Below are 27,419 nucleotides of genomic sequence, written 5' to 3'. Positions count from 1 at the left end.
GTGTGTAAGAGAAATTATTAACAATGAACACCGACGTTTGAGTTTGATAACTCTAAGAGCAGCCACGGGGGAAGCCTTTTTTGCCACCATTGACGAAACGGAGAGTGAGAGTGACAGAGAGAGAGATAAACAGACAGACAAATAAAGAAAGGATAGCTTACACATCACAGGGTTTTCATCGTCCATCTTCGTCTTGGCTGTTTTTTCTGAGCAAAAACTCCCTATACAAAAAAAAAAAAAAAATGTGAACAAAAAAAAAAGAGAAAATATATATAAAATAACAAAGTATGTAAAAGATATATTATTAACAATGAACACCGACGTTTGAGCCTGATAACTCTGAGAGCAGCCATGAGAGAAGCCTTTCTTGCCGCCATTGACGAAACGAAGAGTGCGAGTGAGAGTGAGAGTGAGAGTGAGTAAGAGTGACAGAGAGAGAAAGAGAGACAGAAAAACAAATCATATGAAAGGATAACTTACGCATCGTAGGGTTTTCATCGTCCATCTTCATCTAGGCCGACTTCTCCGAGCAAAAACTCTTTATACAAAACAAAAAGGGGAAGAAAAAAAATGAGAAAATATATATAACATAACAATGTATGTAAAAGAAATTAATAACAATGAACACCGACGTTTCATTTGATTATTCTGAGAGCAACCATGAGAGAAGCCTTTCACACCGCCATTGACGAAACGGAGAGCAAGAGTGAGAGTGGGAGTGAGTGAGAGTGACAGAGAGAGAGAGAGACAGAAAGAAAAATCAAATGAAAGGATAACTTACACAATTTAGAGTTTTCATCGTCCATCTTCATCTGGGCCATCTTCTCGGAGAAAGAACTCCCTATACAATACAAGAATTTGAAAAATATATATATATAAAATAGCACAGTATGTAAAAGAAATTATTAACAATGAACACTGACGTTTGAGTTTGACAACTCTAGGAGCAGCCATGAGAGAAGTCTTTCCTGCCGCCATTAACGAAACGGGCAGTGAGAGTGACAAAGAGAGAGAGAGAGAGAGACAAAAAGACAAATCAAATGAAAGGATAGCTTACGCATCTTAGGGTTTTTATCGTCCATCATCATCTGGGGCGTCTTCTCCGAGCAAGAACTCCCTATTTAAAACAAAAATGGGAAGAAAAAAAAAGAGAAAATATATATAAAATAACAAAGTATGTACAAGAAATTATTAACAATGAACATCGACGTTTCAGTTTGATAAATTTGAGAGCAGCCATGAGAGAAGACTTTCTTGCCTCCATTGACGATACGGAGAGTGAGAGTGAGAGTGAGTGAGAGTGACAGAGAGAGAGAGAGAGACATAAAAAAAAATTAAATGAAAGAATAACTTACACCTCTTAGGTTTTTCATCCTCTATCTTCATCTGGGCCGTCTTCTCCAAGCAATACCTCCCCATACAAAACAAAAATGTGAAGAAAAAAAGTGTGAATATGTATATAAACTAACAAAGTATGTAAAAGAAAATATTAATAATGAACACCGACGTTTGAGTTTGATAACTCTGAGAGCAGTTATGAAAGAAGCCTTTATTGCCGCCATTGACGAAACGGAGAGTGATAGTGAGAGTGAGAGTGAGAGTGACAGGAAGAGAAAGAGAATCAGATAGACAAATCAAATGAAAGGATAACTTACGCATCTTAGGGATTTCATCGTCCATCTTCATCTGGACCATCTTCCTCGAGCAAGAACTCCCTCTACAAACGAAAAATGTGAAAAAAAAAATTGAGAAAATATGTATAAAACAACAAAGTATGTGAAAGAAATTATTAACAATGAACACCGATGTTTGAGTTTTATAACTCTTAGAGAACCCATGAGAGAAGCCTTTCTTTCCGCCATTGACAAAACGAAGAGTGAGTGAGTGAGACTGACAAAGAGAGAGAGAGAGAGAGAGAGAGAGAGAGAGTGACAGAAAGACAAATCAAATGAAAAGATAACTTACGCATCTTAGGGTTTTCATCGTCCATCTTCATCTGGGCCGTCTTCTTCGAGCAACAACTCCTATGCAAAACAAAAATGTCAAGAAAAAAAATGAGAAAATATATATAAAACAACAAAGCACATAAAAGAAATTATTAACAATGAGCACCGACGTTTGAGTTTGATAACTTTGAGAGCCGCCATGAGAGAAGCCTTTCTTGCCGCCATTGACGAAACGGAGAGTCAGAGTGAGAGTAAGTAAGAGTGACAGCGAGAGAGAGAGAGACAAAAAGACAAATCAAATGAAAAGATAACTTACATATCTTAGGGTTTTTATCGTCCATCTTCATCTGGGACGTCTTCTCTAAGCAAGAACTCCCTATACAATACAAAAATTTGAAGAAAAAAAAAAGAAAAAATATTTATATAATAACAGAGTTTGTAAAAGAAATTACTAACAATGAACACCGACGTTTGAGTTTGATAACTCTGGAAGCAGCCATGAGAGAAGCCTTTCTTGCCGCCATTGACGAAACGGAGAATGAGAGTGAGAGTGATAGTCAGTGAGAGTGATAGAGAGAGAGAGAGAGAGAGAGAGAGACATAAAGACAAATCAAATGAAATGGTAACTTACGCATTTTAGGGTTTTCATCATCCACCTTCATCTTGGCCGTTTTCTCCGAGCAAGAACTCCCTATAGAAAATAAAAATGTGAAGAAAAAAATGGAAAAATATATATAAAAAAAGAAAGAATGTAAAAGAAATTATTAGCAATGAACACCGACGTTTGAGTTTGATAACTCTGAGAGAAGCCATGAGAGAAGCCTTTCTTGATGCCATTGACGGAACAGAGAGCGAGAGTGAGAGTGAGAATGGTTGAGAGTGACATAAAGAGAGAGAGAGAGACAGAAAGAAAAATCAAATGAAAGGATAACTTACGCATCTTAGGGGTTTCATCGTGCATCTTCTTTTGGGCCGTCTTCTTTGAGCAAGAACTCTTCATACAAAACTAAAATGTGAAGAAAAAAATTGAGAAAATACATTTAAAATAAGAAAGTATGTAAAAGAAATTACTAACAACGAGCACCGACGTTTGAGTTTGATAACTCTGAGAGCAGCCATGAGAGAAGACTTTCTTGGCGCCATTGATGATACGGAGAGCGAGAGTGAGAGAGACAGAAAGACAAATCAAATGAAAGGATAACTTACCCATCTTAGGGTTTTCATTGTCCATCTTCATCTGGGCCGTCTTCTTCGTGCAAGAACTCCCCATACAAAACTAAAATGTGAAGAAAAAAAAAAGAGAATATATATATAAATTAACAAAGTATGTAAAAGAAATTATTAACAAAGAACATTGACGTTTGAGTTCGATAACTCGGAGAGCAGCCATGAGAAAAGCCTTTCTTGCCGCAATTAACGAAATAGAAAGCGAGAGTGAGAGTGAGAGTGAGTGAGAGTGACAAAGAGAGTGAGAGACAGAAAGAAAAATCAAATGAAAGGATAACTAACGCATCTTAGGGTTTTCATCGTCGATCTTCATCTGGGCCGTCTTCTCCGAGCAAGAACTCCCTATACAAAACAAAAATGTGAAGAAAAAAATGAGAAAATATTTATAAAATAAGAAAGTATGTAATAAAAATTATTAGCAATGAACATCGACGTTTGAGTTTGATAACTCTGAGAGCAGCCATGAGAGAAGCCTTTCTTGATGCAATTGACGAAACAGAGAGCGAGAGTGAGAGTGAAAGTGATTGAGAGTGACAGAAAGAGAGACACAAAAAGAAAATTCAAATGAAAGGATAACTTACGCATCTTAGGGTTTTCATCATCCATCTTCATCTGGGCCATCTTTTTCGAGCAAGAACTCCCCATACAAAACTAAAATGTGAAAATACATATAAAATTAAAAAAGTATGTAAAAGAAATTACAAATAATGAACACCGACGTTTGAGTTTGATAACTCTGAGAGGAGCCATGGGAGAAGCCTTTCTTACCGCCATTGACGAAATAGAGAGTGCGAGTGAGAGCAAGAGTGAGTGAGAGTGACAGACAGAGAGAGAGAGAGAGAGACAGAAAGTTAGATTCAAATGAAAGGATAACTTACGCATCTTAGGGTTTTCATCGTCCATCTTGATCTGGGCCGTGTTCGCCGAGCAAAAACTCCCCATACAAAACAAAAATGTGAAAAAAGAAAAGAGAAAATATATATAAAATAACAAAGTATGTAAAAGAAATTATTAACAATGAATACTGACATTTGAGTTTGATAACTTTGAGATCAGCCATGATAGAAGCCTTTCTTGCTGCCATTGACGAAACAGAGAGTGTGAGTGAGAGTGAGAGTGAGAGTGAGTTAGAGTGACAGAGAGAGAGAGAGAGATAGAATGAAAATCAAATGAAAGGATAACTTACGCATTTTAGGGTTTTCATCGTCCATCTTCATCTGGGCCGCCTTCTCCGTGCAAGAAGTCCCCACACAAAACTAAAATGTGAAGAAAAAAAATGAAAAAATATATATAAAATAACAAAGTATGTAAAATGAATTATTAACAATGAACACCGACGTTTGAGTTTGATAACTCTGAGGGCAGCCATAAGAGAAGCCTTTCTTGCCGCCATTGACGAAACGGAGAGTGAGAGTGATAGTGAGAGTGAGAGTGATAGAGAGAGAGAGAGAGAGAGAGAGAGAGAGAGAAAGAGAGACAGAAAGACAAATGAAATGAATAGGTAACTTATGCATCTTATGGTTTTCACCATCTAGCTACATCTAGACCGTCTTCTCCGAGCAACAACTTCCTATACAAAACAAAAATGTGGAGAAAAATAATGAGAAAATATATATAAAATAACAAATAATGTACAAGAAATTTTTAACAATGAACACCGACGTTTTAGTTTTATAACTCTGAGAGTAGCCATGAGATAAGCTTTTCTTGTCGCCCTTGACGAAACAAAGAGTGAGAGTGAGAGTGAGAGTGAGTGAGAGTGATAGAGAGAGAGGAAGCCAGAAAGACAAATAAAATGAAAGGATAACTTACGCATCTTATAGTTTTCATCGTCCATCTTCATCTGGGCCGTCTTCTCCGAGCAATAACTCCTCATACAAAACCAAAATATGTAGAAAAAAAATGTGAAAATATATATAAAATAACAAAGTATGTAAAAGAAATTATTAGTAATGAACACGACGTTTGAGTTTGATAACACTAAGAGCAACCATGAGAGAAGCCTTTCTTGCCACCATTGACGAAACGAAGAGTGAGTGCGAGAGTGAGTGAGAGTGACAAAGAGAGGGAGTGTAATAACCCGACCCTCGTACATGATTTCTGTTATATTCTCAGTCCTCAAATGGTACTTTTAAATTCTTACTGTGTAGTTCCGTGAAAAATTATGATTAAGGAAGTGAAATCCATATCTATGAATGTCTATCTGTCTCACAAGGAAACTATCTGTCACCATTAACACGTTTGCATTAGAAATTGGAAGCCTTAACAGCTTAATTAGCTAAAATTGATTATATATCTGTGATCAGCATAATTTTTAAGTAATATTAAGCATGTTTGCGAAATTTTAATTTTGGAATGATTAAACGATTCATTTTTGTCTTATATGCCTTATTTATGCATATATACTTCTAAGACTTCATGAGCCTTAGTCAAAAAAGGGAAAAAAACGTGAATACCATTTTTGGGGGAGAAAAGAAGAGAAAGTGAAGAAGAGAAATTGGGGGAGAAGGGATCCAACAAGAAAGCTTGGCAAAGTTGTTAGAGGTGTAGGATTGAATTCAAGGTAAGCTCAAATCCTTCTTATTATGGTTACTTAGAGTTTGTAATTGATGTGTATGTTTGATTCATGTCCAATTCATGCTTAATTAATGAGGGTTTCTCTTAATTGGTTGCTTAGGCATCTAGATTGAGTGTGGTAGGGAATTATACTTCCATCTATGGTTTTCTATCATGACTTCATAGAATTATGCATATATCATGTGTTATGTTTCAAAGATATGAAGAACTTGAATCCAAGAATGGAATTAGAGAGAGAGATGGCTTGTTGAATCTTCTAATCTTGGTTAATTTGTTATACTCAATGTAGAATCCATGTTATAGTGATGTTAGGTGGGAATATTGCATTAACCTAACCTTGGGTTGCATGTAAAAATGGAGTGAATACCAGGTTGGGACTCCAATGGAGGTCCAGAATTTCAGAAATTCGCTTGGTCCGCTCGAGCGGGAAAAACCACCACTCAGCAGTTTTGTGTATTTTACAGTTCGCTCGAGCGGCCAAAGTGGCGCTCGAGCGGGGGACTCATTTTCAGGAAAAATTAAATGTTTGTTCAGCTTTGAGTGCTTGTTTCTCTGGTATTTTTAGAATATTTTACAGATGATTTTAAAGCGGTTGTAAGCATGCAAGGTGTAAGACTCAGGAAATGCTTTATAAAAAAAAAAAAGAAACTAATGTATTAATTGTGTGCAGGGCACATTCCAGAAGGAAGCAACACGCCACCTCAACACTGTGAGTAGTAGTACCTATGTAATGTTATGTAATCATGTCAATGTTTCAAGGCATGTAAGGCAATTATGTTAATGTCTTAAGTATGTAATGTACTTATGCATGTTTAAGATATGTTGGTGTTAAAGCAAGTTTCAAGTACATTTTCAAGGGCCGTGTGCCACAAGTTTCAAGTACATTTCACGGGCCATGTGCCACAAGTTTCAAGTACATTTTCAAGGGCCATGTGCCACAAGTTTCAAGTGTATTTTCAAGGGCCTCGCGCCACAAGTTTCAAGTGTAATACAAGGGCCTCGTGCCATATGTTCAAGGGCTTCGTGCCATCATGTTTCAAGGGCTTATTGCCACATGCTTATGTCACGGGAATAGGCCTACGGCCATTATGAGCTAAACGCAGAATCAGACAAATCATGTGCATGCTGCATTTTTTTATGTATTGATGTATTTAAGCTTCAAGTCAGACGTCTTTCATTATGTATTACTGCTCATTGAGCTCGGCTCACTCTCTATTATGTCTGTTTCTGTAGGTTATCAGTCAGGGGGTCAGTCCTAACTTTGACGCTGTCCCTTTTGTCAACCTTTACATGTTCAGGCACCATACCAGGCCATTTATTTTTGTGAAGCTTCTAAGTTGTGGGTCTGCTTTTGAGAGCCACCTACGGATGTTGTACTTAACTTTTATATTCCTTTTGTTATGCCCAATTATCGGGCCAGGACTGTAAATGTATATGTTATACACGATATCCAGGGATATAGTTTTAAACTTTATCCGCTTTTGATGATGTATGTAATGCATGAGATCCTGGAAAATTAGAAATAGCTCAATGGAGTATGCTCGTATTTATGTTATAGTAATATTTTATGCTTCCGATAAGGCCCCGTACGGTATGTACATCAGTTTTTATGTCAGTTTTTACTTAGGTCATGCCCAAACCTTTAGGGGCAGGTGTAGGGCGTGACAAGGAGAGAGAGAAAGACAAATCAAACGAAAGGATAACTTACGCATCTAAGGATTTTTATCGCCTATCTTCATCTGGACCGTCTTCTCCGAACAAGAACTCCATAGACAAAAGAAAAATGTGAAGAAAAAAAATGAGAAAATATATATAAAATAGCAAAGTATGTAAAACAAATTATTAACAATGAACACTGACGTTTGAGTGTTATAACTCTGAGAACAGCCATGAGAGAAGCCCTTCTTGCCGCCATTGACAAAACGAAGAGTGCGAGTGAGAGTGAGAGTGACAGTGAGAGTGAGTGAGAGTGATAGAGGGAGAGAGAGAGAGAGACAGAAAGACAACTCAAATGAAAGGATAACTTACGCATCTTAGGGTTTTCATCGTCTATCTTTATCTGGGCCGTCTTCTCTAAAGAAAAACTCCCCATACAAAAAAATTTTGAAAAAAAAAATGAGAAAATATATGTAAAATAACAAAGTATGTAAAAGAAATTATTAACAATGAACACCGACGTTTGAGTTTGATAACTCTGAGAGCTGCCGTGAGAGAAGCCTTTCTTGCCGCGATTGACGAAACGAAGAGTGCGAGTGAGAGTGAGAGTGAGAGTGACAGAGAGAGAGAGAGAGAGAGACAGAAAGACAACTCAAATGAAAGGATAACTTGCGCCTCTTAGGGTTTTCATCATCCATCTTCATCTGGGCCATCTTCTCCGAGCAAGAACACCCTATACAAAACAAAAATGTGAAGAAAAAGAATGAAAAAATATATATCAAATAATAAAGTGTGGGAAAGAAATTATTAACTAGGAACACCAGTGTTTGAGTTTGATAACTCTGAGAGCAGCCATGAGAGAAGCCTTTCTTGCTGCCATTGAGAAAACGGAGAGCGAGAGTGAGAGTGAGTGTGATTGAGAATGACAGAGAGAGAGGGAGTGAAAGAAAGAAAAATCAAATGAAAGGATAACTTATGCATCTTAGGGTATTAATCGTCCATCTTCATCTGGGCTGTCTACTCCGAGCAAGAACTCCCTATGCAAAACAAAAATGTGAAGAAAAAAAATGTGAAAATATTTATAAAATAACAAAGTATGTAAAAGAAATTATTAACAATGAACACCGACGTTTGAGTTTGATAACTCTGAGAGCAACCATAAGAGAAGCGTTTTTTGCCGTCGTTAACGAAACAGAGAGCGAGAGTGAGAATGAGAATGAGTGAGAGTGACAGAGTGAGAGAAAGGCAGAAAGGCAAATGAATGGAAAGGATAACTGACGCATCTTAGGGTTTTCACCGTCCATCTTCATCTGGGCTGTCTTCCCTGAGAAAGAACTCCCTAAACAAAACGAAAATGTGAAGAAAAAAAAATGAGAATATATATATAAAATTACAAAGTATGTAAAAGAAATTATTAACAATGAAATCCAACGTTTGAGTTTGACAACTCTGAGAGCAGCATGAGAGAAGCCTATCTTGCTGCCATTGAGGAAACGGATAGTGAGAGTTAAAGTGAGAGTGAGTGAGAGTGATAGAGAGACAGAGACAAAAAGACAAATTAAATGAAAGGATAACTTACGCATCTTAAGGTTTTCATCGTCTATTTTCATCTAGGCATTCTTCTTCGAGCAAGAACTCCCTATAAAAAGAAAAATGTGAAGAAAACAAATGAGAAAATTTATATAAAACAACAAAGTATGTAAAAGAAATTATAAACAATGAACACTGACATTTGAGTTTGTTAACCCTGAGAGCCGCCATAAGAGAAACCTTTCTTGCCGTCATTGATGAAACAGAGAGTGAGAGCGGAAGTGAGAGTGAGTGAGAGTGAGAGAGAGAGACAGAAAGATAAATCAAATGAAAGGTTAACTTACGGATCTTAGGGTTTTCATCATCCATCTTCATCTGGGTTGTCTTCTCCGAGCAAGAACTCCCTATACAAAACAAAAATGTGAAGAAAAAAAATGGGAAAATATATATAAAATAACAAAGTATGTCAAAGAAATTATTAACAATGAGAACCGATGTTTGAGTTTGATAACTTTGAGAGTAGCCATTAGAGAAACCTTTCTTGCCGCCATTGATAAAACAGAGAGTTAGAGCGAGAGTGAGAGCGACAGAGGGAGAGAGAGAGAGACAGAAAGACAAATCGAATGAAAGGATAACTTACTCATCTTTGGGTTTTCATCGTCCATCTTCATCTGGGCCGTCTTCTCCGAGCAAGAGCTCCCTATAGAAAGAAAAAATGTGAAGAAAAAAAATGAGAATATATATATAAAATAACAAAGTATGTAAAAGAAATTATTAACAATGAACACCGACGTTTGAGTTTGATAACTCTGAGAGTAGCCATGAGAGAAGCCTTTCTTGCCGCCATTAACGAAACGGAGAGCGAGAGTGAGAGTGAGAGTGAGAGTGACAGAGAGAGAGAGAAACAGAAAGAAAAATCAAATAGAAGGATAACTTACGCATCTTAGAGTTTTCATCGTCCATGTTCATCTGTGCCGTTTTCTCCGAGCAAGAACTCCCTATACAAAACAAAAATGTGAAGAAAAAAAGTGAGAATATATATATACAATAAGAAAGTATGTAAAAGAAATTATTAACAATAAATACCGACGTCTAAGTTTGATAACTCTGAGAGTCGCCATGAGAGAAACCTTTCTTGCCGCTATTGAAGAAGCAGAGAGCGAAAGCGGGAGTGAGAGTGAATGGGAGTGACAAACAGAGAGAGAGAGAGAGAGAGAGAGAGAAAGAGAGAGATAGAAAGAAAAATCAAACGAAAGGATAATTTATGCATCTTAGGGTTTTCACCGTTCATCTTCATCTGGGCCGTCTACTCCGAGCAAGAACTCCCTATTCAAAACAAAAATGTGAAGGAAAAAAAATGAGAAAATATTTATGAAATAGAAAAGTATGTAAAAGAAACTATTAACAATGAACACCGACATTTGAGTTTGATAACTCTGAGAGCAGCCATGAGAGAAGCTTTTTTTGCCGCCGTTGATGAAACAGAGAATGAGAGTGAGAATAAGAGTGAGTGAGAGTGACAGAGGGAGAGAAAGACTGAAAGGCAAATCAAATGAAAGGATAACTTACGCATCTTAGGGTTTTCACCGTCCATCTTCATCTTGACCGTCTTTCCCGAGAAAGAACTCCTTAAACAAAACGAAAATGTGAAGAAAAAAAATGGGAAAATATATATAAAATTACAAAGTATTTAAAAGAAATTATTAACAATGAACACCGATGTTTGAGTTTGACAACTCTGAGAGCAGCCATGAGAGTAGCCTTTCTTGCTGCCATTGAGGGAATGGACAGTGAGAGTTAAAGTGAGAGTGAGTGAGAGTGACAACGAGAGAGAGAGAGAGACAGAAAGACAAATCAAATGAAAGAATAACTTACGCATCTTAGGCATTTCATCATCTATCTTCATCTGAGCTGTCTTCTCCGAGCAAAAACTCCCTGTACGAAACAAAAATGTGAGAAAAAAAAATTAGAAAATATATATAAAATAACAAAGTATGTAAAAGAAATTATTAACAATGAACACCAACGTTTGAGTTTGAGAACTCTGAGAGTAGCCATGAGAGAAGCCTTTCTTGCCGCCATTAACGAAACGGAGAGTGAGAGTGAGAGTGATAGTGAGAGTGAGTCAGAGTGACAGAGAGAGAGAGAGAGAGAGAGAGAGAGACAGAAAGACAAATCAAACGAAAGGATAACTTACGTATTTTAGGGTATTTATCGTCCATCTTCATCTGAGTCATTTTCTCTGAGCAAGAACTCCCCATAAAACATAAAAATGTGAAGAAAAAAGTGAGAATATATATATAAAATAAGAAAAATACGTAAAAGAAATTATTAACAATAAACACCGACGTTTGAGTTTGATAACTTTGAGAGTAGCCATGAGAGAAACCTTTCTTCCCGCCATTGATGAAACAGAGAGTTAGAGTGGGAGTGAGAGTGAGTGAGAGTGACAGAGAGAGAGAGAGAGAGAGAGAGACATAGAAAGACAAATCGAATGAAAGTATATCTTACGCATCTTAGGGTTTTCATGGTCCATCTTCATTTGGGTCGGCTTGTCTGAGTAAGAACTCCTTATACAAAACAAAAATGTAAAGAAAAAAAATTGGAAAATATATATAAAATAACAAAGTATTTAAAAGAAATTATTAGCAATGAACACCAACGTTTGAGTTTGATAACTCCGTGAGCACCCATGACAGAAGCCATTCTTGCCGCCATTAACGAAACGGAGAGTGAGAGCGGGAGTGAGAGTGAGTGTGAGTGACATAGACAGAGAGAGAGAGAGAGACAGAGAGAGAAAGACAAATTAAATGAAAAGATAACTTACGCATCTTAGGGTTTTCAACGTCCATCTTCATCTGGGCCGTCTTTTCCGAGCAAGAAGTCCCTAGAAAAAAAAATGTGAAGAAGAAAAAAAGAGAAAATATGTATAAAAACAACAAATTATGTAAAAGAAATTATTAACAATGAATACCGACGTTTGAGTTTGATAACTCTGAGAGCACCCATGAGAGAAGCCTTTTTGCCTCCATTGACGTAACGGAGAGTGCGAGTGAGAGTGAGAGTGAGAGAGAGAGAGAGAGAGAGAGAGAGAGAGAGAGAGAGAGAAATCGAATGAAAGGATAACTTACGCATCTTAGGGTTTTCGTTGTCCATCTTCATCTGGGTTGTCTTCTCCAAGCAAGAACTCCCTATACAAAACAAAAATGTGAAGAAAAAAATAGGTAAATATATATAAAATAACAAAGTATGTAAAACAAATTATTAACAATGAACACCGACGTTGGAGTTTGATAAGTCTGAGAGCAGCCGTGAGAGAAACCTTTCTTGCCGGCATTTATGAAACAGAGAGTGAGAGCGGGAGTGAGGGTGAGTGAGAGAGAGAGAGAGAAAAATCAAATAAAAGGATAACTTACGTGTCTTAGGGTTTTAATCGTCCATCTTCATCTAGGTCGTCTTCTCCGTGTAAGACCTCGCCATACAAAACAAAAATGTGAAGAAAAAAAATGAGATAATATATATAAAATAACAAAGAATGTAAAAGAAATTATTAACAATGAACACCGACGTTTGAGTTTCATAACTCTGATAGCAGCCATGAGAGAAGCCTTTCTTTCCGCCATTTACGAAACGGAGAGTGCGAATGAGTGTGAGAGTGAGTGAGAGTGACAGAGAGTGAGAAAGATAGAAAGACAAATCAAAATGAAAGGATAACTGACGCATTTTAGGGTTTTCAACGTCCATTTTCACCTTGGTCGTCTTCTCCGAGCAAGAACTCCCTACACAAAACAAAAATGTGAAGAAAAAAATGAGAAAATATATATAAAATAACAAAGCATGTAAAAGAAATTGCTAACAATGAACACCGGCGTTTGAGTTTGATAACTCTGAGGGCAACCATGAGAGAAGCTTTTCTTGCCGCCATTGACAAAGCGGAGAGCGAGAGTGAGAGTGGGTGAGACTGGCAGAGAGATAGAGAGACAAAGAAAAATAAAATGAAAGGATAACTTACGCATCTTAGGATTTTCATCGTCTATCTTCATTTGGGACGTCTTCTCTGAGTAAGAACTCCCCATACAAAACTAAAATGTGAAGGAAACAAATTCGAAAATTTATATAAAATAACAAAGTATGTAAAAGAAATTATTAACAATGAACATCGACGTTTGAATTTTATAACTCTGAGAGCAGGCATAAGAGAAGCCTTTCTTCCCGCCATTGACGAAACGGAGAGTGAGAGTGATAGTGAGAGGGAGAGTGACAAAGAGAGAGAAGGAGAGAGACAAACAGACAGACAGACAGAAAGGCAAATCAAATGAACGGGTAACTTACGAATCTTAGGGTTTTTATTGTCCATCTTCATTTGGGCCGTCTTCTCCGAGCAAGAACTCCCTATACAAAACAGAAATATGAAGAAAAAAAAATTAGAAAATATATATAAAATAACAAAGTGTGTAAAAGAAATTATTAACAATGAACACCGACGTTTGAGTTTTATAACTCTGAGAGTAGCCATGAGAGAAGCCTTTCTTGCCGCCATTGACGAAACAGAGAGTGCGAGTAAGAGTGAGAGTGAGTGAGAGGGACAGAGAGAGAGAGAGAGAGAGAGAGAGAGAGACAGAAAGACAAATCAAATAAAAGGATAACTTACGCATCTTAGAGCTTTCATCGTTCATCTTCATCTGGGCTGTGTTCCACGAGCAAGAACTCCCTATAAAAAACAAAAATGTGAAGAAAACAAATGAGACAATATATATTAAATAACAAAGTATGTAAAAGAGATTATTAACAATGAACACCGAAGTTTGAGTTTGATAACTCGGTGAGCAGCCATGAGAGAAGGCTTTTTGGCCACCATTGACGAAACGGAGAGCGAGAGTGAGAGTAAGTGAGAGCGATAGAGAGAGAGAGAGAGAGACAGAAAGACTAATCAAATGAAAGGATAACTTACGCATCTTAGGGTTTTCATCGTTCATCTTCATCTGGGCCGTCTTCTCCGAGTAAGAACTCCTTAAACAAAACAAAAAGGTGAAGAAAAAAAATGAGAAAATATATATATAATAACAAAGTATGTAAAAGAAATTATTAACAATGAACGCCGACGTCTGAGTTTGATAACTTTGAGAGTAGCCATGAGAGATGGCTTTCTTGCCGCCATTAACGAAACGGAGAGCGGGAGTGAGAGTGAGAGTGAGAGTGAGAGTAAGTGAGAGTGACATGGAGAGAGAGAGAGACAAGAAGACTAATCAAATAAAAGGATAACTTACACATCTTAGGGTTTTCATCGTCCATCTTCATTTGGGTCGTCTTCTCCGAGTAACAACTCCTTATACAAAACAAAAATGTGAAGAAAAAAAATGAGAAAATATATATAAAATAAAAAAGTGCGTAAAAGAAATTATTAACAATGAACATCGATATTTGAGTTTGATAACTCTTAGAGCTGCCGTAAGAGAAGCCTTTCTTGCCGCCATTGACGAAATGAAGAGTGGGAGTGAGTAAGAGAGAGAAAGAGAGAGAGAGAGAGAGAGAGAAAGGCAAATCAAATGAACGAGTAACTTACGAATCTTAGGTTTTTCATCGTCCATCTTTATCTGAGCCATCTTTTCTGTGCAAGATTTTAGTATACAAAAAAATAATGTGAAGAAAAAAAATGAAAATATATATATAAAATAACAAAGTATGTAAAAGAAATTATTAACAATGAACACTGATGTTTGAGTTTGACAACTCTGAGAGTAGCCATGAGAGAAAACTTTCTTGCTACCATTGACGAAACAGAGAGTGAGAGTGAGAGAGAGAGTAATAGTGAGTGAGAGTGACAGAGGGAGAGAGAGACAGAAAGACAAATCGAATGAAAGGATAACTTACGTATCTTATGGTTTTCATCGTCCATCTTCATTTGGGCCGTCTTCTCTGAGCAAGAACTCCCTATACAAAAGAAAAATGTGAAGAAAAAAATGGGAAAAGATATATAAAATAACAAAGTATGTAAAAAAAAATTATTGATAATGAACACCGACTTTTGAGTTTGATAACTCAGAGAGTAGCCATGAGAGAAGCCTTTCTTGCCGCCATTGACGAAACGGAGAGCTAGAGTGATAGTGAGAGTGATTGAGAGTGACAGAGAGAGAGAGAGAGAGAGAGAGAGAGAGAGAGAGAAAGAAAAATCCAATGAATGGATAACTTACGCATCTTAGGATTTTCATCGGCCATCTTCATCCGGGCCGTTTTGTCCATGCAAGACCTTTCCATACAAAGCTAAAATGTGAAGAAAAAAAATGAGAATATATATATGTAAGAGAAATTATTAACAATGAACACCGACGTTTGAGTTTGATAACTCTGAGAGCAGCCATGAGAGAAGCCTTTTTTTCCACCATTGACGAAATGGAGAGTGCGAGTGAGAGTGACAGAGAGAGAGAGAGAAAGACAGACAGACAGAAAGAAAGACAAACCAAATGAAAGGATAACTTACACATCTTAGGGTTTTCATCGTCCATCTTCATCTGGGCCGTCTTCTCCGAGCAAGAACTCCCTACACAAAACAAAAATGTGAAGAAAAAAAATGAGAAAATATATATTTAAAAAAAAATTATGTAAAAGAAATTATTAACAATGAACACTGACATTTGAGTTTGATAACTTTGAGCGTAGCCATGAGAGAAGCCTTTCTTGCCGTCATTGACAAAACGGAGACCAAAAGTGAGAGTGAGAGTGAGAGTGAGCGAGACTGATCGAGAAAGAGAGAGATAGAAAGAAAAATAAAATGCAAGGATAACTTGCGCTTCTTAGGATTTTCATCGTCCATCTTCATCTGAGTCGTCTTCTCCGAGCAAGAACTCCCCATACAAAACTAAAATGCGAAGGAAAAAAATTCGAACATATATATAAAATAACAAAGTATGTAAAAGAAATAATTAACAACGAACACCGACGATTGAGTTTAATAATTCTGAGAGCAGCCATGAGAGAAGCCTTTCTTCCCGCAGTTGACGAAACGGAAAGTGAGAGTGAGAGTGAGAGTGACAGAGAGGGAGAGTGACAGAAAGACAACTCAAATGAACAGGTAACTTAGGCATCTTTGGGTTTTCATCGTCCATCTTAATCTGGGCCGTCTTCTCCGTGCAACAACTCTCTATACAAAACAGAAATGTGAAGGAGAAAAATGAAAAAATATATATACAATAACAAAGTATGTAAAAGAAATTATTAACAATGAAAACCGACGTTTGAGTTAGATAACTCTGAGAGCAACCACGAGAGAACCCTTTCTTGCCGCCATTGACGAAACGGAGACTGCGAGTATGAGTGAGAGTCAGTGAGAGAGAGAGAGAGAGAGAGAGAGAGAGAGAATTAAAGGATAACTTACGCATCTTAGAATTTTCATCGTCCCTCATCATCTGGGCCGTCTTTTCCGAGCAAGAACTCTCTATACAAAACAAAAATGGGAAGAAAAAAAATGAAAAAATATATATATAATAACAAAGTATGTGAAAGAAATTATTAACAACGAACACCGACGTTTGAGTTTTATAACTCTAAGATCAGCCATGAGAGAAGCCTTTCTTGCCGCCACTGACGAAACGGAGAGTGAGAGTGAGAGTGAGAGTAAGTGAGAGTGACAGAGAGATAGAGACATAGGAAGGAAAATCAAATGAAAGTATGACTTACGCATCTTAGGGTTTTCATCGTCCATCTTCATCTGGGCCGTCTTCTCAGAGCAAGAACTCCCTATACAAACAAAAAATGTGAAGAAAAAAAAAAAATATATATATATATATAAAATAACAAAGTGGGTAAAAGAAATTATCAACAATGAACACTGACGTTTGAGTTTTGATAACTCTAAGAGCAGCCATGAAACAAGCCTTTCTTGCCGCCAATGACGAAATGGAGAGTGAGAGTGAGTGAGAGTGAGTGAGAGTGATAGAGAGAGAGAGAGAGAGAGACAGAAAGATAAATCAAATGAAAGGATAACTTACGCATCTTAGGGTTTTCATCGTCCATCTTCATCTGGGCCGTCTTCTCCGAGCAAGAACTCGCTATGCAAAACAAAAATGTGTAGAAAAAAAAAAGAGAAAATATATATAAAATATCAAAGTATGTAAAAGAAATTATAAACAATGAAGACCAACGTTTGAGTATGATAACTTTGAGAGTAGCCATGAGAGAAGCCTTTCTTGTCGCCAATGACGAAACGGAGAGTGAGAGTCAGTGAGAGTGAGAGAGAGAGAGGGCGAGACTGAATGACAAATCAAATGAAAGGATAACTTACGCATCTTAGGGTTTTCATCGTCCGTCTCCATCAGGGCCGTCTTCTCCGAGCAAGAAGTCCCTATACAAAACAAAAATATGAAGAAAAAAAATGAGAAAATATATATAAAATGAGAAAATATATATGTAAAAGAAATTATTAACATTGAACACCAACGTTTGAGCTTGATAACTTTGAGAGTAGCCATGAGAGAATCCTTTCCTGCCGCCATTGACGAAACGGAGAGTGAGAGTGAGATAGAGAGAGAGAAAGAAAGACAAATCAAATGAAAGGATAACTTACGCATCTTAGGATTTTCATCGTCCATCTTCATTTGGGCCGTCTTCTCCTAGCAAGAACTCCCTAGAAAAAACAAAAACGTGAAGAAAAAAAAATGAGAATATATATATAAAATAAGAGACAATGTAAAAGAAGTTATTAACAATGAACACTGATGTTTGAGTTTGATAACTCTTAGAGCAGCCATGAGAAAAGCCTTTCTTGCCGCCATTGACGAAACGAAGAGTGAGAGTGAGTGAAAATGACAAAAAGAGAGAGAGAGGCAGAAAATCAAATCAAATGAAAGGATAACTTACGCATCTTAGGGTTTTTATCGTCCATCTTCATCTGGACCGTCTTCTCTGAGCAGGAACTCTTTATACAAAACAAAAATGTGAAGAAAAAAAAACGAGAAAATATGTATATAATAACAAAGTGTGTAAAAGAAATTATTAACAAGTAACACCGACGTTTGAGTTTGATAACTCTGAGAGCATCCATGAGATAAGCCTTTCTTGCCGCCCCTGACGAAACGTAAAGTGAGAGTGAGAGTTAGAGTTAGTGAGAGTGACAGAGAGAGAGAGAGAGAGAAAGACGCAGGAAGACAAATCAAATGAGAGTATAACTTACGTATCTCAGGGTTTTCATCGTCCATCTTCATCTGGTCCGTCTTCTCCGAGCAAGAGCTCCCTATACAAAACAAAAATGTGAGGAAAAAAAATGACAAAATATATATCAAATAACAAAGTATGTAAAAGAAATTATTAACAATGAACGCCGACATTTATGTTTGATAACTCTGAGAGCAGCCATGAGAGAAGCGTTTCTTCCGGCCGTTGACGAAACAGAGAGTGCAAGTGAGAGTGAGAGAGAGTGAGAGTGACAGAGCGAGGGAGAGACATAAAGACAAATCAAATGATAGGGTAACTTACGCATCTTAGGGTTTTCATCGTCAATCTTCATCTGCGCCATCTTCTTTGAGCAAGATCTCCCAATACGAAACAAAAATGTGAGGAAAACAAAATGAGAAAATATATATAAAAAAACAAAGTATGTAAAAGAAATTATTAACAATGAACACCGACGTTTGAGTTTGATAAATCTGAGAGCAGCCAGGAGAGAAGCCTTTCTTGCTGCCATTGACGAAATGGAGTGTGAGAGTGAGAGTGAGTGAGCGGGACAGAGAGCGAGCAAGAGAGAGAGAGAGAGAGAAAGAAAAATCAAATAAAAGGAGAACTTACGCATCTTAGGGTTCTCATCATCAATCTTCATCTGGGCCGTCTTCTCCGTCCAAGAAGTCCCTATACAAAAAAAAAAAAAAAAAAAATGCGAAGAAAACAAATGAGAAAATATATATAAAATAACAAAGTATGTAAAAAAATTATTAATAATGAACACCGACATTTGAATTTTATAACTCTGAGAGCAGCCATGAGAGAGGCCTTTCTTTCCGCCCTTGACGACACAGAGAGTGAGAGTGAGTGAGAGTGACAAAGAGAGAGAGAGACAGAAAAACAAATCAAAAGAAAGGATAACTTACACATCTTAGGCTTTTCATCGTCAATCTTCATCTAGGCCGTCTTCTCTGAGCAAGAACTTCCTATACAAAACAAAAATGCGAAGGAAAAAAATGAGAAAAAATATATAAACTAACAATGTATGTAAAAGAAATTATTAACAATGAACACCGACGTTTGTGTTTGATAACTCTGAGAGCAGCCATGAGAGAAGCCTTTCTTGCCACCATTGACGAAACGGAGAGTGAGAGTGAGACTCAGAGTGAGTGAGAGTGACAGAGAGAGAGAGAAAGAGAAAGACAAATCAAATGAAAGGATAACTTACGCATCTTAGGGTTTTCATCATCCATCTTCATCTGGCCGTCTTCTTCGAGCAAAAACTCTTTATACAAAACAAAAATGTGAAGAAAAAAAATAAGAAAATATATATAAAATTACAAAGTATGCAAAAGAAATTATTAACAATGAACACCGATGTTTTAGTTTGATAACTTAGAGAGCCGCAATGAGAGAAGCCTTTCTTGCCGTCATTGACGAAACAAAGAGTGAGAGTGAGAGTGAGTGTGTGAGGGTGACAGAGAGAGAGAGAGAGAGAGAGAAAGAGAGAGAGAGAGAGAGAGAGAGAGAGAGAGAGAAACAAATCAAATGAAAGGATAACTTATGCATCTTAGGGTTTTCATCGTCCATCTTCATCTGGGCCGTCTTCTCTGAGCAAGAACTCCCTATACAAAATAAAAATGTGAAGAAAAAAAATGAGAAAAAATATATAAAATAACAAAGTTTGTAAAAGAAATTATTAACAATGAACACCGACGTTTGAGTTTGATGACTCTGAGAGCAGCCATGAGAGAAACCTTTCTTGCCGCCATTGACGAAACGGAGAGTGAGTGTTAGAGTGTGAGTGAGAGTGACAGAAAGAGAGAGAGAGAGAGAGAGAGAGAGAGAGAGACAGAGACAGACAGACAGACAGACAGAAAGCCAAATCAAATGAGAGGATAACTTACGCATCTTAGGGTTTTCATCGTCCACCTTCATCTGGGTCGTCTTCTCCGAGCAAGCACTCCCTATACAAAACAAAAATGTGAAGAAAAAAAATTTGAAAATATATATAAAATAACAAAGTATATAAGACTACTACAAAAATAGTTAAAGATCACACTTTGATAAAAAAAATTATCTCACTTTTATTGGAAGTGTGATAAAAAAAATTAGATTGATATTTTAATCACACTTAATTTGATTGAGTGTGATAATATTTATTTTTTATTTCACTTTTCAATTAAGTGTGATTATATATATATATATTTAATCATACCTTCTAATTAAAGTTTGATTATATATACACTATTATTTTTTAATCACACCTTTTAAATAAGTGTAATTATATATATATTTTTTAATCACATATTCTAATTAAAGTTTGATTATTTATATATTTTTTAATCACACATTCTAATTAAAGTGTGATTATATATACACTACAACTTTTTAATCACACTTTTTAAATGAGTGTGATTATATATATATATATTTTTTAATCAAACATTCTAATTAAAGTGTGATTATATATACATTACTACTTTTTTATCACACTTTTTAAATAAGTGTGATTATATATATATTTAATAATTCTTTTTATACTTACGAGAATATTTGTAAGATTATTTATGTTTATTATACTTATGTTTTTTACGATGAGAATGTGTTACAGGAGGTAAACCGTATTATTCACAGAAATTACCTAATTCATATTTAGCTGTATGTTTATCTTTTGAGGCTTTCTAACTAAGTTTAAGGGCAATATACATTCTTAATCCTTCTTTTTGAATAGTACTAATGATATCACCATAAGTTAAATTATCATATTCAATTACACCAGTAGGTTGACTAAGGACATCTCTAATTTTGTGAGCAAATAGACTAGGTAAACCATTAATAATTTTTTCTTTCCAAAAGGATTTAGTACAATCTTCTCTTAACATAACTCTAGAGGTAAATACATCTTCATACCACCTAAAATCGCTTAATGCCTGACAAGTAAGGTTACTAAGTTGATCATGTATGCGAGAATATATATTAGTAGGGGTACCTATGAAATGTCTAACTATGGTATAGATTAATGTATTAACACCATCGATTTTATAATAGCCAATAGTTTCATCAAATATAGGTAAATCATTTTCATATTTTTTATTAGCATTTAAAATTGATTCGCATTGATCTTCATTAAGATATTTTTCTCACCAAGATTTGAGCATACCAGTAAAGCCAGAAGTAATTGAGGAAACAATTTCAGGTTGAGTATAATCAGGGTAATTACTAAGATAACTATTTGCAACCATAGATAAATGATTTAATTTTTGAAGTATTTGATCTTCACTAAGACCATCAATATTCCATTCGTATAATTTTTTAGCAGGTACAGAAAATTGATTAGAAAGATTAGTTTCTTCATATTGGAGATCAGGTGGGGTAGGTCGTGAATGCCAATTTTTGGTAAGAATAGTAGGTTGAGGTTTAGGATAGTGAAGTTTATTAAGATTAGAGGATTGAAATTGTTGAGCTAATTGATTAATTTCATTATCTGTTGTATCAGATTCTGATTGAGTAGAAGCCTTGTCTAAAGGTTAGTTTAGTACAGTAATACGTTTTGCAGAAGAGGGTGAGGCTTGTTCGGAGGTAGCTAATTTAGTGAATAGTTGTTCTATAGCTTTAACAATAGAATTATCTTGAGTGACTAAATTATTTCGTTTGGAATGATTACTAGGTAGATTAAGCAATGGTTGATCTAAAGTTTGTTTGGTAGAAGAATTGTTAGCAGAGTAATCATCGAAATTGTTTTATATTTTGTCTAATTGTTTACCAATTGTTTTTAAACATTGATTAGTATAATTATTTTGTTCAATAGCTTTTTTTAATTTCAGGGTCAGTGCCAGGCAACTTAAAAGGAGAGCCTAGGACTTCAGATCCTTGATGTTCAATAATTATATTAGATAAAGGAGGATGACTAGAGCTAACAGTAGTATTTGGAGAAGTTTTCCATTTATGTTTTGTGATTGTATTTACTTTTTTGTAATAATTTTCTAAATATTCAAATAAAGGAATTTCAATACTGGATTCAATCATAAAATCATACCATTTTCGAGTTATTCTGGATTGTTGATTAGAATCATATTTGGCACGATAAGTATGTCTTTTAGTTCTATTTTCTTTAGATTTAAATTCAACATGTAGTTTATCAAGATCAGGAGTAAAGGATTTACTAATTGTCATTAATTGAGGATTTATTGGAGGGACAAAATCAAAATCAGTTTGAGTGGGGGAGTTTTGAGACTCAATGTCTTCTTCAGGAAGATGTGTGTGAGTAGAGTAAATAGGTTTACTAATTTGAGAAGTTGTGGAGTTATCAATTCCTTTTAGTTTACTATGGAAAGTTTGACCAAGATTGATTTGACTATTTTTTCGAAATAAAGGAGTATTAAATATTTCATTTTCAGTTTCAGTATCAGTGGGTGTATTAGAGGTACTATGTCTAGAAAATTGACTACGATTAAATTTAATACGGACTGAACCATCAGTAAATTGTTGAATATCTTGGATATCTTGACTAGTAGATTGTTGTTGATTATGTTTGTAGTTTTCATTAATTGTAACCCATTGATCTGGGAGAGTAATATCTTTCCATTCAATCATTTGAGGAGTATTTATATTAGTATCATTACTACTACTTTGAATTAATAAAGTTTTATCTTTTGGACTTTTATGTAAAGCTTGAACATTTAAATTAGTTTTAATACATTTATAATGAACACGATAAATTAAAGCAATATTATGAACTTTATCCTTCATATTAGTAAATGAGCCATTTAGTTGAATATTCAAAGTTAATGCATCTAATATATGTGGATCCCTAAGACTAAGTGTAAAATCAGGAAAGCAATTAAAATGGATGTGTCCTTTGTGAGACAAGTTTCCATCATACCCATTAAACTATCATTGAAATCAATAAAACGAGCATCTCTTAAACATAATAAAACAGAAGTATTTTTATCTCGTGGGGTTAATGGTTTTATTCGAACTTGAATTAATCCTAAATGTATAAAATTGTGACCAGTTTTTAAATGTCTTTTCATGGTATTAGCATCTAATAATTGACATGTTTCTCTAGGCTTTGCTAAAGCATAAACTTGTTCTAAAGTTTTGACATGAAGATTAACATTAAAAGCAGACTGTAAAAAAAGTAGTTTTATAAATTTCTTTAACTGACAATTTTGGGATATTCCAACTTAAATCAATTTTATTATTCTATATTTCAACATCTTCTTCATTAATTACTAATTCTTGATTAGTTATTGAGGGCAAAGTGGTTGACCGAGAACTGACTGAAGAGTTACTTCTAAATAATCGACTCATGGTTCTGACTAGGTAAATGACTTACAGGAATCTTGATACATTATTTAAATTTATCATGTTTTCACATACTATGTTTTCACACATACCCAGTTCAGATGACCCCTAAAATCCAACACTGCCTAACCAAAGGACTTACTAAGGACTGGGATGAAGGTTGGGTGGCTAGTTACAAAGTGGAAAGACACAGATAAAATTTGACAGATTAAGATGACTGAAGGCAGAAACGAAGCAGAATAAAGAAAGATTAAGCATAATTAACAAGACAGTACGCAACAAATAGCAACATAACTTGGCTTTGATACCAAAAGGTAACGGAAGCAGGAAGGAGGAGAAGAATAGCAGGAAATAACACTAAAACAATAAACAGAATAGTTTAAATATAATAATAAAACAGTTTCAAATAAACATTAATAAAACTTATAATTGTTTACTGGAATGAAGCAAGCAATTCTACATAATTTGAAAACAATTTTCGAAAAATATAAAATTACAAAGAAAGCTATTTTCTTGAGGAAGGAAGGCTCTCAATTTTTCTAACTCTACCGTATTCTTGACTGAAGAGGCTCTTTTATAATCAAAAGAGACTATTGTTAGCCTTGTGAGTGAATACTGTGAGCCTTGTGAGTGAATGATTCTGACTTGAAAGGATCATCCAGAGCACATGGGAGTTGTCTGCTGTTTTTGGTGAGTGACTAAAGATGATGGCCGCTTTTTACTGTGCTGAATTTGTCGGTTGAATGAATTATGATGAATGATGAATAGTAATGTTGACTTTTAGATGAATAGTGAATAGTAAAGTTGATTTAATATATATATTGTATTCATTGCTTGGAGGTATGTGACTGAGGGAATCAATATATATATATCAGCAGCTTTTCTAAAAAATGAGTATTGATTGAAGCTGATAATTATAGCTATATAGAATCCAATGACTGAATTAAGCATCTGGGTCTTTAGCATCTTGGAACTCGGGTCCGTATGGATTTTGAGTAGTTGAACCTTCAGAAGAGTTTGAACTTTCTGAACCATCTTCTGAACTGTTGTTATCCAAGTTTGACTTGGCTTGGGCCAGGAGGAGACGAGCCATTTGGAGGAGCTCATCTTTGTATGACTTGGACTTGGGCTTAACCTTTGATTTGGACTTATCTTTTGACTTGGGCTGGTCAGTACTAGGCTTTGCTGACATGGATTTAATCTTTGATTTGGGCTTGGAAGAACTGGACGATGGGCTTCCAAGATTGGCTGGAGGAAGTTGGCTTCCTTGTGTTAATGGAGCAGTTGGGTTCTGCCGAGCTTTAATCATGGCAGGTGTAGGGGCATGAATGTTGATTGGGAATTCAGTTTGAATAATTTCAGCAATGCGTGGAATCTTGAAATTATCCCACCATTTAACCTTGTGTTACCGATAAATAATATCATCAGAAATACCATATTGCCATTTGAATATCCAAGGAATTTGGTATTTGGATATAAAAATAAGCAATTGAGGAAATTTCCTTTGCTGAGGAGTGAATGAGAAAATAGTGGAAAAATAGATGACTTGTTCAATAATGACTGATGGAAAGATTTCTGAAATGATGCCATATTGAGTCCACCATTGCAGAAACCAGGTAGGTAACTCGGATTTGAACTTTTAATCAAATCAAAGAAACCAAGAGTGACTATTTGACTCAGTTTGATACAAGAGGACTTTGAACCAAGCATCAATGTAATCATAGTAATTGTATTGAATTGAATGACCAGGTAGACCTCGTAATTGATAAGGAGAACCCCAATCAACCAGAGAAACAAAGTTGTGAATATAAAGTGAATGGTACACAATTTTACTTGTGTAAGTGCAATCATAAATGGGTTTAATCACAATTGATTGATGGTTGAACATGATGTCTTTATAGAAAGTAATTGTTTTTTCTGGATGGAGAGGAATAAAATGCCATCCAGGAGGGAAATAAGATTTAACCAGATCATGAACAGTATGACTCTTTGGGTGACTAGGTTCTTTGAAAAGAGATTAGTAGTGGTGGATTTAACATAATCAGATCGGGCTGATTTAATAGGATTAGGAGGGTATGGAGTAACTGCTTGACTAGATGAAGCAAAAGGATCAGTAACCAAAGCAGATGTATAACTAGGTTTAGGAATGTTACCAAGAATTTGGTAACAGTTAATCAATTCAGCAGGATGGTATTTCGTGACTAACTCCACAGGAGGTGGAACAAAAGGTTGACTAGAAGGGACCAAGGCTTCGGAAGGAGGCCGTGGACGAGACATCTGTGAAATAGAGGAGATAAATTAGCATCCACTGAGGATATCTAATTGATCAGATGTTCATGTAAACAGTTAATATAATGAGCAAATTGTTGTTTCTGAGCTTTAATCTGATAAAATTGTACGTACTAGGCTCTTTTAGTAGGTAAATGGGTTGGTTTGAGAAAGGCAAGGCGACGAGCAGTATGTTTGACTAAGGTTTTATAGTGTTTAATCTAGTGTCTATGGTAAGGAATAGATGGAATTGTCATGATGTAATTCACTATCCACCCTGTAAAAATTCTCGGGTAAGAAAAACAGGAATAGAATATTGAGAACCACGGATATATTCAGTTTCAAAATAAAAATACTTAAAATAGATTGCCAACGAACAAAATTTTGCTTACTAGCAAGATTTTGAACATCTTTTTCTAAAACATATTTAGCAGATTTGCAATCAACACGAAGTAAAAAATTTTGATTTAAAATATCATCTTGAAATTTACTATTACATAAAACAGTAGATAAAATTTCTTATTTAATAGTACTATAATTCTTTTGTGCTTTATTCCAGACACCAGAATGATAACTATAGCGATCCCGGGTTTACCCTTGTTGTATAGTGATCCGGACATGTGTCCGTAAATGTTGGTAGTTGTTTATTTTCTAGTTTGCATCCTCTTTACTTTGTATATTGAGTTATAAGATGCGTTGGGCAGGTTTGTTACAGGTTGGTTGCGTTTGGGAGCCTAGTGTTGCTGCCCAGATTTTTGGTCCTTCGCTCGAGCGAGGAGTTTGTCGCTCGAGCGAGGTTCTGGACCTGAGAGTTGTATTTCCTAGCTCGAGCGAGCTTTTCGTGGCTCGAGCGGTCTGGGTTTTTCTTCGCTCGATCGAGAACTTCTTGGCTCGAGCGAGAGTTTTCTGTGTCTGGTCGCTCGAGCGACCAAGCCTTCCCTCGAGCGAGCGTGTTTTATATCAGCGGACAGCAGCGTCTAAAACATCACTTTTTCACTTTCTTTTTGATCCAAAACCCTTAATCCGACACTCTCTCTCTCTAAACTTGCACTCTCTCTAAGATTTGATCTCCCTAGGGTGTGAATCTAGCCTAGGGCCTTTGTTAAAAAGATAGAGGGTGTTGAGAGCTTCGATTTAATCTGAAAAAGTTTGGATTTGGAGCACGTTGATCTTCGAGTCTTCATCTCCTTTTTGGCTGAAACTTCAAGGTAGGGATATCCTACTCCTCTCTATGGGTTTTGTCTTTAAATTTTGGTATTTTGAGATGTTGGGCTTGGTTTGGTAATTTTGTGAAAGTTTGGGGCTTTTGTGTAATTTTACAAAAGTTGGGGTTTTATTCATAATAAACCTAGATGCATGTTTGGCATAGAAAAATGGAATGATTGTTGAATCATTGATGAAAATGGGACCTAAGGGTTGAAATGTTAATTATGGGAATTGACCTAATTACATTGTTTAATTAATTGGGATAATTAATTGGGAAGAATGTAGAAATGAAATGTTGATTGAATATCCATTTGTGCATTTATTTTCTGTTTAGAAATAACTGCTTTGGGCTATCGGTGGAGGATAGTCGTGATTGTTGTAGACAATGCATGATGATTAGGCAAACTGAAACTAATCAATGAAATGTGTCATGGAACTTGACGGTTGATAGAATACATTAATTGTATGTATTGGGTGATTGTATATAGAACCAATGTGTTTATATATGTTATGTGTAGAGGAGGAGATAGGGGATGTACTCCGCGGTTT

This window comes from Camellia sinensis, chromosome 7 (genome assembly GCF_055761805.1).
Source record: "Camellia sinensis isolate YWXY chromosome 7, ASM5576180v1, whole genome shotgun sequence".
Taxonomy (NCBI): Eukaryota; Viridiplantae; Streptophyta; class Magnoliopsida; order Ericales; family Theaceae; genus Camellia; species Camellia sinensis.
This window is presented reverse-complemented; position numbering follows the sequence as displayed.